Source organism: Theropithecus gelada, chromosome 13 (genome assembly GCF_003255815.1).
Source record: "Theropithecus gelada isolate Dixy chromosome 13, Tgel_1.0, whole genome shotgun sequence".
Lineage (NCBI taxonomy): Eukaryota > Metazoa > Chordata > Mammalia > Primates > Cercopithecidae > Theropithecus > Theropithecus gelada.
The window spans coordinates 9,680,870-9,692,900 of record NC_037681.1 but is presented as its reverse complement, the minus strand read 5'-3'; the positions used below and the strand labels follow the sequence as shown (position 1 = coordinate 9,692,900).

The following is a 12,031-nucleotide window of genomic DNA, read 5'->3' as shown; positions in this document are numbered from 1 at the left end:
CTTCTTCATTGATTGATTGGAATTCTTATCATATATCCCTTTACTCTGATGCATAGTCATGTAGGAAAGGCAAGAAAAATTCTTGATTCTTTTACATTATGTGCCAATTTTCAGAATAGAATCAAAGCCTAATAACCTCCCTAGTTAACTGGAGAGATTGTGTTCATTTACTTTCATTAAGATCTCACGGATTTTTAGACACCTGATGTGTTTCAATTCATCACATCATTGTTCTTTTTAATGCTCAGATTGCTCCAGTTTTGACCACTTGGAGCCCCTAGCCAAACTGTGTGTTCCTGTGTGCATCTGAACCCAGAATTCTCTGAAAGTCCCTTTTTCTTCAGTTACAACAAGATATTCCAGACTCATTGTGTACATTTACTACCCCAAATCTAGAATCTGTCATTTTCCAAGAAGCCTTGGTTCTTTCCATTGGGAATTACAGTCATGCAACATATAACAGCATTTAAGTCAACCAGGAATTACATATAAGATCATGGTCCCATAAGATTATAATGGAGCTGAAAAATTCCTATGACCTAGTGATATCATAACTGTCATGCCATCATAGTGCAATGCATTACTCATGTGATTGTGATGATGCTGGTGTAAGCAAACCTACTGTACTGCCAGCTATATAAAAGTCTAGCACATATAATTATGCATAGTACATAATACTTGATAATGGTAATAAATGATTGTGTTACTGGCTTACGTTTTTACTATACTATACTTTTTATTGTTATTTTAGAGTGTATTCTTTCTACTTATAAAATAAGGTAAACTATGAAACAGCCTCAAGCGGGTCCCTTAGGAGATAGTCCAAAGGAAGGCATTACTATCATAGGAGATCGCCCCTGAAGACCTTCCAGTGGGGCAAGATATGGAGATGGAAAACATTGATATTATTCATCCAGACCCTATGTAGGCCTAGGCTAATGTGTGCATTTCTGTCTTTGTTGTTAATAAAAAAGTTTGGAAATTAAAAAAGAAAAATTAAAAACAGAAATAACCTTATAGAATCAAGATATTAAAGAAAAAAGTATTTTGTGCTAGGTGCAGTGGCTCACGCCTGTAATCCCAGCACTTTGGGAGGCTGAGGTGGGTAGATCACGAGGTCAGGAGATCGAGACCATCCTGACCAACATGATGAAACCTCATCTCTACTAAAATACAAAAAATTAGCCGGGCGTGGTAGCACACACCTATAGTCCCATCTACTTGGGAGGCTGAGGCAGGGGAATCACTTGAACCAGGAGGCGGAGGTTGCATGAGTAGAGACCGCACCATTGCCCTCCAGCCTGGGCAACAGAGCGAGACTCCATCTCAAAACAAAAAACAAAAAAAAAAGAAAAGAAAAAAGTATTTTGCATAATTGTACAATATGTTTGTGTTTTAAGCTAAGCGTTATTAACAAAGGTGTTCAAAAGCTAAAAAAAGAGAACATTTTGTAAGGTAAAAAATTACAGAAAGTGACAGCCAATTTATAATTTAAGAAAGTAAAATTGTTTTAAAATAAATTTAGCATAGCCTAAGTATACAGTATTTACAAAGTCTACAGTAGTGTACAGTAATGTCCTAGGCCTTCACATTAACTCACTCACTGCCTCACCCACAGCAACTTCTTGTCCTGCCAGCTCCATTTATGGTAAGTACATATGGTAAGTACAGGTGTACCACTTTTTATCTTTTATACCATATTTTTACTACAACTTTTCTATGTTTATATTTGGATACACAAATACGTCACAATTGCCTATAGTATTCAGTACAGTGACATGCTGCATAGGTTTATAGGCTGGGAGCAATAGCAATGATAGCAATACATCCATATATCCTAGATGTATAACAGGCTATATCTTCCAAGGTTATGTAAGTACACGCTGTGATATTTGCATGACAAAATCATATAAAAATGCATTCCTCAAAATGTATCACAGTTGTTGAAAGACACATGACTTTTTACAGACCACAATCTGAAAACTAGGTGTGCTCATTGATACTGAATAAATCAATGCTCTGGCCCTTTTCAAGAAAAAAAATTACGTTAATAAGTTCACATTGATGTTTCCAATTCAAACTTAAGGGCTAGTATACTTTACATATTATTTTTTATTTTATGCTGAGAATTTTGATCCCTGTTATCGTTTACATAATTGTTTACTTTATCCTATTACATGTAGTTTCAAAGCAGCAATACAACTGTATTTTTAAGAATTTTATTATTAGTTGAAATTTAACATATCGTCAATACTGTCTTCAAATCCATTTAAGTAATTTTGCTAAATACTATTATACTCCTCTCTATGGTGATTGATCCAAGTTATCCCTGCATCACAAAATATGAGTGCTGTCTCCCCAAACTTTTATATTTTTTTCAGTCTGACTGGTAAGAAATTCTGTATCAGTTTAGTATTTGAAAAAGTGTTCTCCTTTGTCAACTTATGTATTTTATTTCAGCTACTAGAAACATTATTCTGAAAAAGAGACCCATAGGCTTCACCAAACTGCCACAATGGGAGGATTAAAAATGAGCCCCTGGTCGACAGGGGCTTTGTGTGGGCATTTTTAACAGCAGAATTCTACCAAGGAAATGACTGTGAGCAAGGACTCTTCCATGGCAGACAGTCAATCTCATTTTAATTTTTTCTTAATTAATTCCTTAATTTAATTATCTTATGAGCTAGATGGACATCTTTTAATTTAAGGCCATTGCATTTTTTTTTTTTGAATTGTTGTTATCTCTTGCCCATTTTTCTGTAGGTTTTTTCTTCTACTTTTATAGTTTTCTGCTTTACTTTTAAGGACGTTTTTCTGGAACTTGGCAATATTTTGTGATATGGATTACAAATAGATTTTTCTAAATTGTATTTTATTACCATATTTATTGTTCTTTTTTCCCTTGGGTAAAAGTAATTTTTGTTGTGTTTTAGTAGTAAAGTACATCCTTTTTCCACTTATCACTTCTGATTTGTGAATTGTAGATAGGAAAGGTTTCCCACTCGCAGGTTATTAAGAGATTCATCCATCTTTCTTGTAACACTTGTATCCTGTTAGTCATTTGTATGTTTATGTGTTTCTTCATTTTACATTTAATTCTTTGAGCCATTTGGTTTATCATGTTGCTCAGTGTGAGGAATGGATTCAATTTAATTATTTTTTTCCAAATCACTTGCCGTTATTTGAACATCGCTTGTTTGAAAGTCCATCTTTCCTTCACTGATTTGGGCTGTATTCTTTTCATATTGTATCCTATTGCAGAGATATCCATGTGCAGTAGGGTCTTCTCCTGGATGTGGTAGTTTGTTTCATTGGTCTTTCCATTTGTTCTTATGTTAATAACACTTTTTAATTGCTGTATTTTTACATTATGTTTTTTTCACCTGGTGGAACTAGCTTCTCAGTGTTTTTCTGGGCACTCTTGCTTACCCCTCCAGATGGACTTTATGATCAGTTTACCTAGTTTCAAAGAAAACAACAATCAGATAGTATTTTCCCCAGGCTTATATAAATTTATAAATTAACTTATGGTCTTCGCTATCTCCTCATTCTCCTTGTTCAATTGCTTTATAATTTTGGGAATAAAATTAGCACCTGTTCAATATAAAATTATTCAGCCAACACAAAAAACAAAAAGAGAGTAAAAAAATCATTTAAAGCTCGACATTCATGAATGAATTTATAACATGAATTGAACACCACTGTATTTGCATGTACATATCTACATATATGCCATAGGTGAATATCCAAAAATAGAATTAGTTACATAATATGTATAGGTAGATAAAAATAATTTTATTGAAATGGCATATTTCTATTTATGCTGTATACTAAATTTTAAGGACCACATCTCTTTTTCATAATTGTAATGGAGGAAAGTGGAAACTGACATGAAACTAAAAACATCAATGGGTTTGAGAAATAGTTTTTGATCAGTAGAAATATTCTTCAGTGTTTTCTCTAAGATTAGAGAAGAAATGTAAAACAACATTTAGATATTGGAATTATTTTAAAAAAGAGATGAGCACTTATCTAACTGCTATTTTAATGATGAAGAAATTAGCACTCTCATACATCTTCCTAACCCTTTTTCCTGGTTTTATTGTTTGGTTTTTTTAGTTAGACATATTGTGCTTTTTATGTCTCAAGGTTTATACCATTTTCCAACCATTCTGTATTACCTGCAGTTGTTCGATATTAAGGCTATTTTCAAATAGATTCAATCTGTGCATCCAAGTTATTTTACTGTATGTCTTCTTCTAAGTTTCTTATTTTATCTCCTGAGAGAATTTCATCATAGTTTATAAAAAGGTACAAACTGAGACCCAGTTGGCTGAGGTCTTTCATATTTGAGACTATGCAGTGGTTGCCTTTATTCTTGGAGATCTTGATCACTTATAATGAGATTGAGTTGTGTTAGTGGAGGCGAGGTTACATTGCAGAAACAAACTACCCTCAACATCTTAGTGTCTTAGTACACCGAAAGTTTCACTCTGCTCTACACAGTCACTCAGAGAGAATGTCAGGAAACAGAGGGTTGTACCTGCTTTTTCCAGAATATATGGCCACCACATCTGCCAAGGCAGTGGAAGAGAGAAAGCAGATAATTTATAATCATTTTTAAATGCCTGGGCTTTCCAGTGGCACAGGTTCCTTTGTATATTATTGTTTAGGCAGCACCTGCCACACAGCCTCAGCCTAACTGTAACAGGGGCTGGAAAACACATAGCAAGTTTGGAAATAATTACTACCTACATCTCTGGGTCAGTGTAAACATCGTAGTCATATAATGATACAAAGAAATATCTAGCAATGATCTTATTTTTCCCTTGTAGTTTATTTGCTTATATTTTCCAGATGTCTTAAAAGATTTTACTTATTCTCAAAATTTAGGTCATAATTAGAAGAATTATCACGTAAGTAGTAATCATTGCTTCCCTAAAACAGAGAATTTTCTTTTGTGTCAAACTCAGATTTCTCCTTTAGTTCAGCAAATTCTTATTTTGTTATACATCAGAACATTTTTTCCATTTCATATGTTAAGGGTTTATTTTAACAGCTTTATTGAGATATTGTTGATATACAAAGAGCTGCAAATATTTCATGTGCAAAATGTGATAATTCTGGACAGTATGTTGAATTTTTACAGCACAAACAATCTTTTCCATATTGTCATTTACTTTCATTTTCCTCGATCTGCCCATGTTTTTCTTTTGAAATTTCCATGATTATTTTATTTTTCTTCATCCTCAATAGATTTGATTTTTTGATATCTCTATTCTGTTTCTATCTGCTTGTAAGTTATTTAATTAGTGGTATAAAATTATTAGTATAAGTCATTTAAAACTCTCAATCCAACTTTGCTTTAATATCATTCCATTGTTTAACCATGTCTCATTTGAGAAGTTTTCATGGTATTATACCTTTATTCAAATCTTGAACATGAAAAACCCAAAGTGAAATTATCTTTTTATCTCTTACGTTTTCCAGATTTTTTATTTGTATTCTGCATGTTGTTTTCTTTCCTCTCTTTTCCCTTTTCTCCCTTCTTTCCCTTCATTTCCTCCCTTTTCTACCTTTCCTCTCTTCTCCCTTTTTTTGTAGATTGTGAGCAAATTTGCCATGACATTTCTTTTCATTTCGATCATGCATTAGTGCAAGCTTCTTTGTTCAGACTTTATCTATTTTCTCTAATTCAATACATGTGAATTCATCCTTCTCCACATGGCTATGACTGCAGACTATTTGCTATTTTATCAATTTTTTTCTGAGACCTAAGTTGTGAGGCTGCATGCATGGAGTAGGGTTGTGAGGAGCCCAGAGAGGATTATGTATAGTTTTTGTTGGAAAACTGGGCTCTATACTTCCTTCTGACATTTTATTAAGGATGTCAGGGCTTCCATTACCAAGTGGGATGTGTTCTTTATTTTTAAACATGGATGCTTATTGGCTATAGATAATTCCCCCAATCCAATGATAACCCCTAGAGGCTTTGCTTCCGTAAGTAGAGTCAGCCTTGTAGATGACAGCTCTTGTTTCACCAGCTACCACTGGCAACATTTCCTATATCCCACATTAAGAAAATAACAAAGAAGATGGTATTCTCTCAGGTCCTGAAGTAAACCTTAGACTATTTTACCAGATTAAGAGATAGTAGTCACCATTCTCAAGTTCTTTTTCTGTTCTTAGCTGCCACTTTTGGAAATGTGCAACTGTGGTTGTCCTCCTCATCTGCCTGCTGCTGCACAGGTTTTAAAATGTTGCTGTTGTCATTTTCATTAAGTACTGGGGAGGGGGTTCTGTGATCTGGATTCATCTCACTATCTTTACTCAGAACTCTTCAAAGATGTGTTTCTGAAAATGTGAACCCAGAGCAACGTGCAGCAGAATCTCCTGGGATGCTTAAACATAATTTTTCCTGACTTTCATCTGAGATAGATATACTGAAACAGAATCTCTGGGAATGAGGTCTAGTTGTACACATTTTAAGAAGATTCCCCAGCACATACTTGTCATACTAACATTTGAAAATCCCTGGCTATAAAGTCCTATTAAAACCTCTCCTCCTGTTTCCAATCCAGAAAAGAGTCTAAGGGTAGTATTTCTTTTACATTAATTTTGGAAAGCAGCAAAACTTTATCTAAATAAGTTATTTGTAACAAGAAATCCTCTTTGTATTCAGGGATGCCCACAATTCCATGCATATCTGCTCAGACTATAAGACATATTCTTATTCCAGACAGTTCTTTAGATAAAAGGAAAATATACATAAAGTGCTGATGTCTGCACACCCAGAGGCCCTGTTAGTGTTAAATAATCATAATCTAAGTTAATGTCTGGATTTGTACATAGAAAAAGTATGCAATAATTAGTGCCTAGTTTTAAAGCTCTTTTGCCTGTAGGTTTCTTGAGAAATGAAGATGGACTGTATTACGGGTGAACCACAGGGAGTTCAGAAAGAACAAAATGAAGTGTTTGCCTTTCAACATATTTATTTCTATTTCAGAAAACTGCAATATTGTTCATCAGTACTAATTTTATATACAGAGCAAAAATCTTATACTCTATATTTTCTCACAAAATGTGTCTGATTATATTGTTTATGTAGTTTTTGAAATCCTGTATTAAAATACTAAATATTTATACATAAAGCAAAGAAAGAAAATACAAACATAGGTTCTATTCTGGTCAAAATTATGATGGAAGCAGTAGCTGCAAAACTGGCCTTCACCTTCTTCCCCTCCATGGATGTTTATCCCCCACACTGGCACTAGGAGCCCCCTGTATAAAGACTACTTTCCTTACAGAATCTGGCCCTTTCTGTGGCTCATGTGATATAGTTCCATGTACCACCTTTCTTAGAAATATTAGAACATAAACCAAGTTTACTTAGGTGTCATTAATCTTTGGATACAAATGAAGTTCATTTCTTTAAAAAGACAAATGAAAATTGATATACAAATATTTTTACAGTAAAGTGGATTTTTAATGTATATAGAAGTATAATATATAATAAGATCATCAGATAGGATGGGTGAATGTAATTAGACTTGGTGATGTTTTCTGTATACAATATTAATTCTAAGTACACAGTGATAACTCAAGAATGCATATTTTATTCCACAGAAAAACTTCTAAAAATTAACGAAAAGGGGTATAGCCAAAAAGCCAAGAAAATAAATAAAATGGAAGGCCACCACTACCACTGCCACCACCACCACCAACATTTGATTAGCTAAAGAGGCCTAGAAAAGAGGACGAGAGACACCAAAAGCAAAAGCAAAATGAACAAAAAATCAGATGGGACAAATAGTCAACTAGTAGCAAGATGATAGACTTAAATCTGTCAATTATTACATCAAAAACTAATAAACTAAACATTTCAATTAAAAGGTAGATATTACTCTGAATAAAAAAGCAACATTTAACTATGGGCTATCTGCAAGAGATGTAGAATAAATGTGATGACACAGATAGGTTAAAAGTAAAAAACTGGAAAATAACAAATTGGGTACACTGCTCAGGTGACAGGTCCATCACAATCTCAGGAATAACCACTAAAGAACTTATTCATGGAACCAAACACCACCTGTTCCCAAAACCTATTGAAAAAAAAAAAAAAAAGAAAGAAATCATACCTATAGAAAGCAAACTATTGTGTCTATGTCAAATACTGCTGACTCCAAGCCAAGGAGTGTTACCACAAACAAAGGTGGGTCATTCAATAATGACAAAAGGATTAATTTAAAAGGAAAATGTAGCAATATTAACTTTGTATGTGTTTACTAACAGATTTTCAAAATATACCAAGCAAAAGCTGATAATTTAAAGGGAAAAATAGGTGAATTCACAACCAGTTGAATCTCTTATTGTTATATGTAGGACAATCAGACAAAATGATTTGCAAGGAAACAGATATTTGGACAACATTAGTTACAAACTGATGTAATCAACTTTTGGAGAAAACTACAATCAACAGTGGCAGAATGCACATTCTTTTCAAGAGCACGTGGAAGATGCACAATGAAAGAAAATAAATTGTGAATCTCAAAAATTTCAGTTACTGAAATTTTACAGAATATATATTATTTGGTCACAAAAGAATTAAACTAAAAAAAAGCCAGAGCACATATGGCAGACATCCAAATATTTGGACATTAAACCAGAAATTTCTAACCTATGAAACAAACAAAAATCACCCAGGCATGTAGACATCATAATAAAAATGTAGCATATCAAAATTTGGGGGATGCTTACAAAGCATTTTGTAGAGAAAAAGTATCATTTAAATACCTATATTAGTAGAGAAAAAGGTTTACAATCAATGATTCTAAGTTTCTACTCTAAAAAGCTAGGAAAACCTTTTTGTCCGACATCTTAGCGAGGCTGCGGTGTCCGCTGCTGCTCTCCGAGCTTTGCAATGCCGCCCAAGGACAAGAAGAAGAAGGACGCCGGAAAGTTGGCCAAGAAAGACAAAAGACCCAGTGAACAAATCCGGGGGCGAGGCCAAAAAGAAGAATTGGTCCAAAGGCAAAGTTCGGGATAAGCTCAATAACTTAGTCTTGTTTGACAAAGCTACCTATGACAAACTCTGTAAGGAAGTTCCCAACTATAAACTTATAACCCCAGCTGTGGTCTCTGAGAGACTGAAGATTCGAGGCTCCCTGGCCAGGGCAGCCCTTCAGGAGCTCCTTAGTAAGGACTTATCAAACTGGTTTCAAAGCACAGAGCTCAAGTAATTTACACCAGAAATACCAAAGGCAGAGATGCTCCAGCTGCTGGTGAAGATGCATGAATAGGTCCAACCAATTGTACATTTGGAAAAATAAAACTTTATTAAATAAAAAAAAAAAAAGCTAGGAAAAGAATTCAATGTGAAATAAATTGAAATAGGTCGTAATATGCATAAGAACAGAAAGCAATGAAATAACACAGGCAGACAATTATCTAGGGCTGCTCTTTGAATGGATAAATAAAATTAATCCTTAGTAAACTCAATCAACAACAAAAAGAAATAAACACAAATTACAAATACCAAGAATTAAAGAGATATAACCACAGATATTAAAAGGACAGTAAAGGAATATAGTAAGCAAATTTATGCCAAGAAGTTTTAAAAATTAGAAAATGTACTACTTAGTAAAAATGAATAAAGTCTTAAAAATTGTATAATGCAGAAACAAAAAATGTATGAATATTCCTATATCTCTAAAAGAAATGGAATTTTGAATCAATAAATTTTACTCCAAAAAATTCTGGAAGGAGATTTTTTTTTCAGTGCTGAATTCTATCAAATATTTAAGCAAGAATAATATCAGTCTTACAGAAACTCTTACAGAAATTTGAGAAGGGAAGCATGCTTACCAACACACTTTATGAAGCTGATACAAACCTAATACACACATCTCAATAAACATGAGCATGTGAAATTCAAGCAAATACAAAATGAATAAAAGCATCATGACCAAGTGTGGCTTATCTCAGAAATGCAAAATTGGTTCAACATTCAAAAATAAATCAATATAATTTGTCACATTAATGCAATTAAGGAAAAAGTTGGTGCAATTCCTTTGGCCTCATAAATTTCTCTCTTGAAATTAATCCTGTTTTATAAGCCTTCATTTTGTATTCATTTTGATACAGCTTTTATACTCTTTTAAAACCTGGAGTCAATATGTTTTATAGATATTAGTACCATGTTTTTGACCCAATAAATGTCTTTTTCTTTAAAGAGATTTTATCTCCTTCGCTTGTTTGTTCTGTTTTGTACTGTTTTTTGGAGAGAGAATCTCTCTTTGTTGCCCAGACTGGAGTGCAGTGACCTGATTATGGCTTACTGCAACCTTGACCTCCTGGGCTCAAGCAATCATCCTACCTCAGCCTCCCATGTAGCTGGGACCACAGGCATGTGCCATCAAGCTTGGCTAATTTATTATTAATTATTATTATTTTTGTACACACAGGATTGCCTCATGTTGCCTAGATTGGTCTTGGACTCCTGGGTTCAAGCGCTCCTCCTTCCTCGACCTCCCAAAGTGCTGAGATTACAGGCCCGAGGCACCACACACAGCTTCCTTTATTTTTAATAGAATAAATATTTGTCTTATATTTTCTATTTTAATACTTCCTTTGTTTTCATCCTTGTCCCATTGAGTGTTTTGTGTTTGTGTGTTTCTTTTAAGAACTTACATGTTTTGTGTTTGGTATCCTGTTGCTTTTGTGTATCAGTTAGGTTGCATTTGCAGAAAATGGAAACCACCCTGGGTAAGGATAAATGGTTCTAATATAGAGAACTAAGTGCTGAAAAAAATGGGCTACAGGAATATTCTCTAGTCTGTGTCTTCAGGAATTACTTCTGGAACTGTACCTTAACACTGGCTGACCAAGCACAAACTGACTACTCTAAGGGGAAAGTGGGGAAAGTGCGGAAAGTGGGGAAGTGGTAACTGCAAGTGCACTCTGTCATCACCGTGATGCAAGGATCAGGAAGCCCTCTAGTGATAACTGCCCATGCACATATAAGAAGGGAGGAAGGAACACTGCTCAGAAGACGCCAGCATCTCCAAGACCATTCTTGCCAGCAACAACTTCCAAAAGTATAGAACACTACATTGTAATCAGATTCCATTTTCCAAATCTTGAAAGAGGGCATCTAATTAGCAGACCAAGATTCACAGAATTTGGGGAAATGGAGTTTGCAGCTTCTTTCTGCATCGGAAAGTACAGAGAAATAGAATGAGTGGTGCTTACAGGGACAGCTCATGAGTTGTCTTCTAATTGGCAATTTACTAATCTTTACAGGAAAATATTTTTTAAAGATCCCTCATTTTAATTCGCATGATTCCTCTGCAGCCATTTCTATACTTTTGGCCAGTATGATTTATCTGATTCAGGTGTCCAGAGAGCTCGCACCAAGTACATTTTCACACAAGGATTCTAGCCTTTAGGCAACTGACATTTCAAACTATGTACTTCATGATATTCCGCCAACATATTTGAAAGCTATTGTTAGGTACAACTTTTTTTCTGTTATTTCATGGGAAAGGTACACACACCCCATCTATCTTTTCTCTTCATTGTCACCTCAATTTTATTTAAGAAATTTTTATTCTACATGGTTTGAATTATCTCCTTTGTTAAGACAATGTAGCTCAATTGCAAGAAACAGAAAGTTCCCCATATGATACTGGGCAGATATAGGTTATTCAAACTGGTATAATCAGGAAACGGAGTGTAAGTACTTTGCATATAATCATGTACAATTTGGAGAAAGTGTTCTTAAGGCCCTTGGTTCAGTGGATGCCTGAGAAAAAATAGTGGACTCTGACTGTCAGCTCAGTAGCATGATGAGACTAAGCACATACTGAGTGCTAGTTCTTAAAAAGAAATAAAAAGCAAGAAAATTTTGCTTCAGGTGATCCTAAAATGTAGCAAAGGAACTCTGCAGCACTTCTGGGAAAATTGCTGATTGGCATGAAAAAGAATTAAGTGCTTTTCTCATACCTGTATGCAATTTTAACTTTTCTATGAA

General features: G+C 34.4%; 1 pseudogene across 1 annotated transcript; it reads left to right on the top strand.

Moving 5' to 3' along the window:
• The first annotated feature begins 8,920 nt into the window (after positions 1 to 8,920).
• On the top strand, positions 8,921 to 9,345 carry LOC112605072 (annotated as a pseudogene). The gene has a single exon (XR_003115344.1). The product of XR_003115344.1 is annotated as a 40S ribosomal protein S25 pseudogene (transcript).
• The last annotated feature ends 2,686 nt before the right edge of the window (positions 9,346 to 12,031 follow it).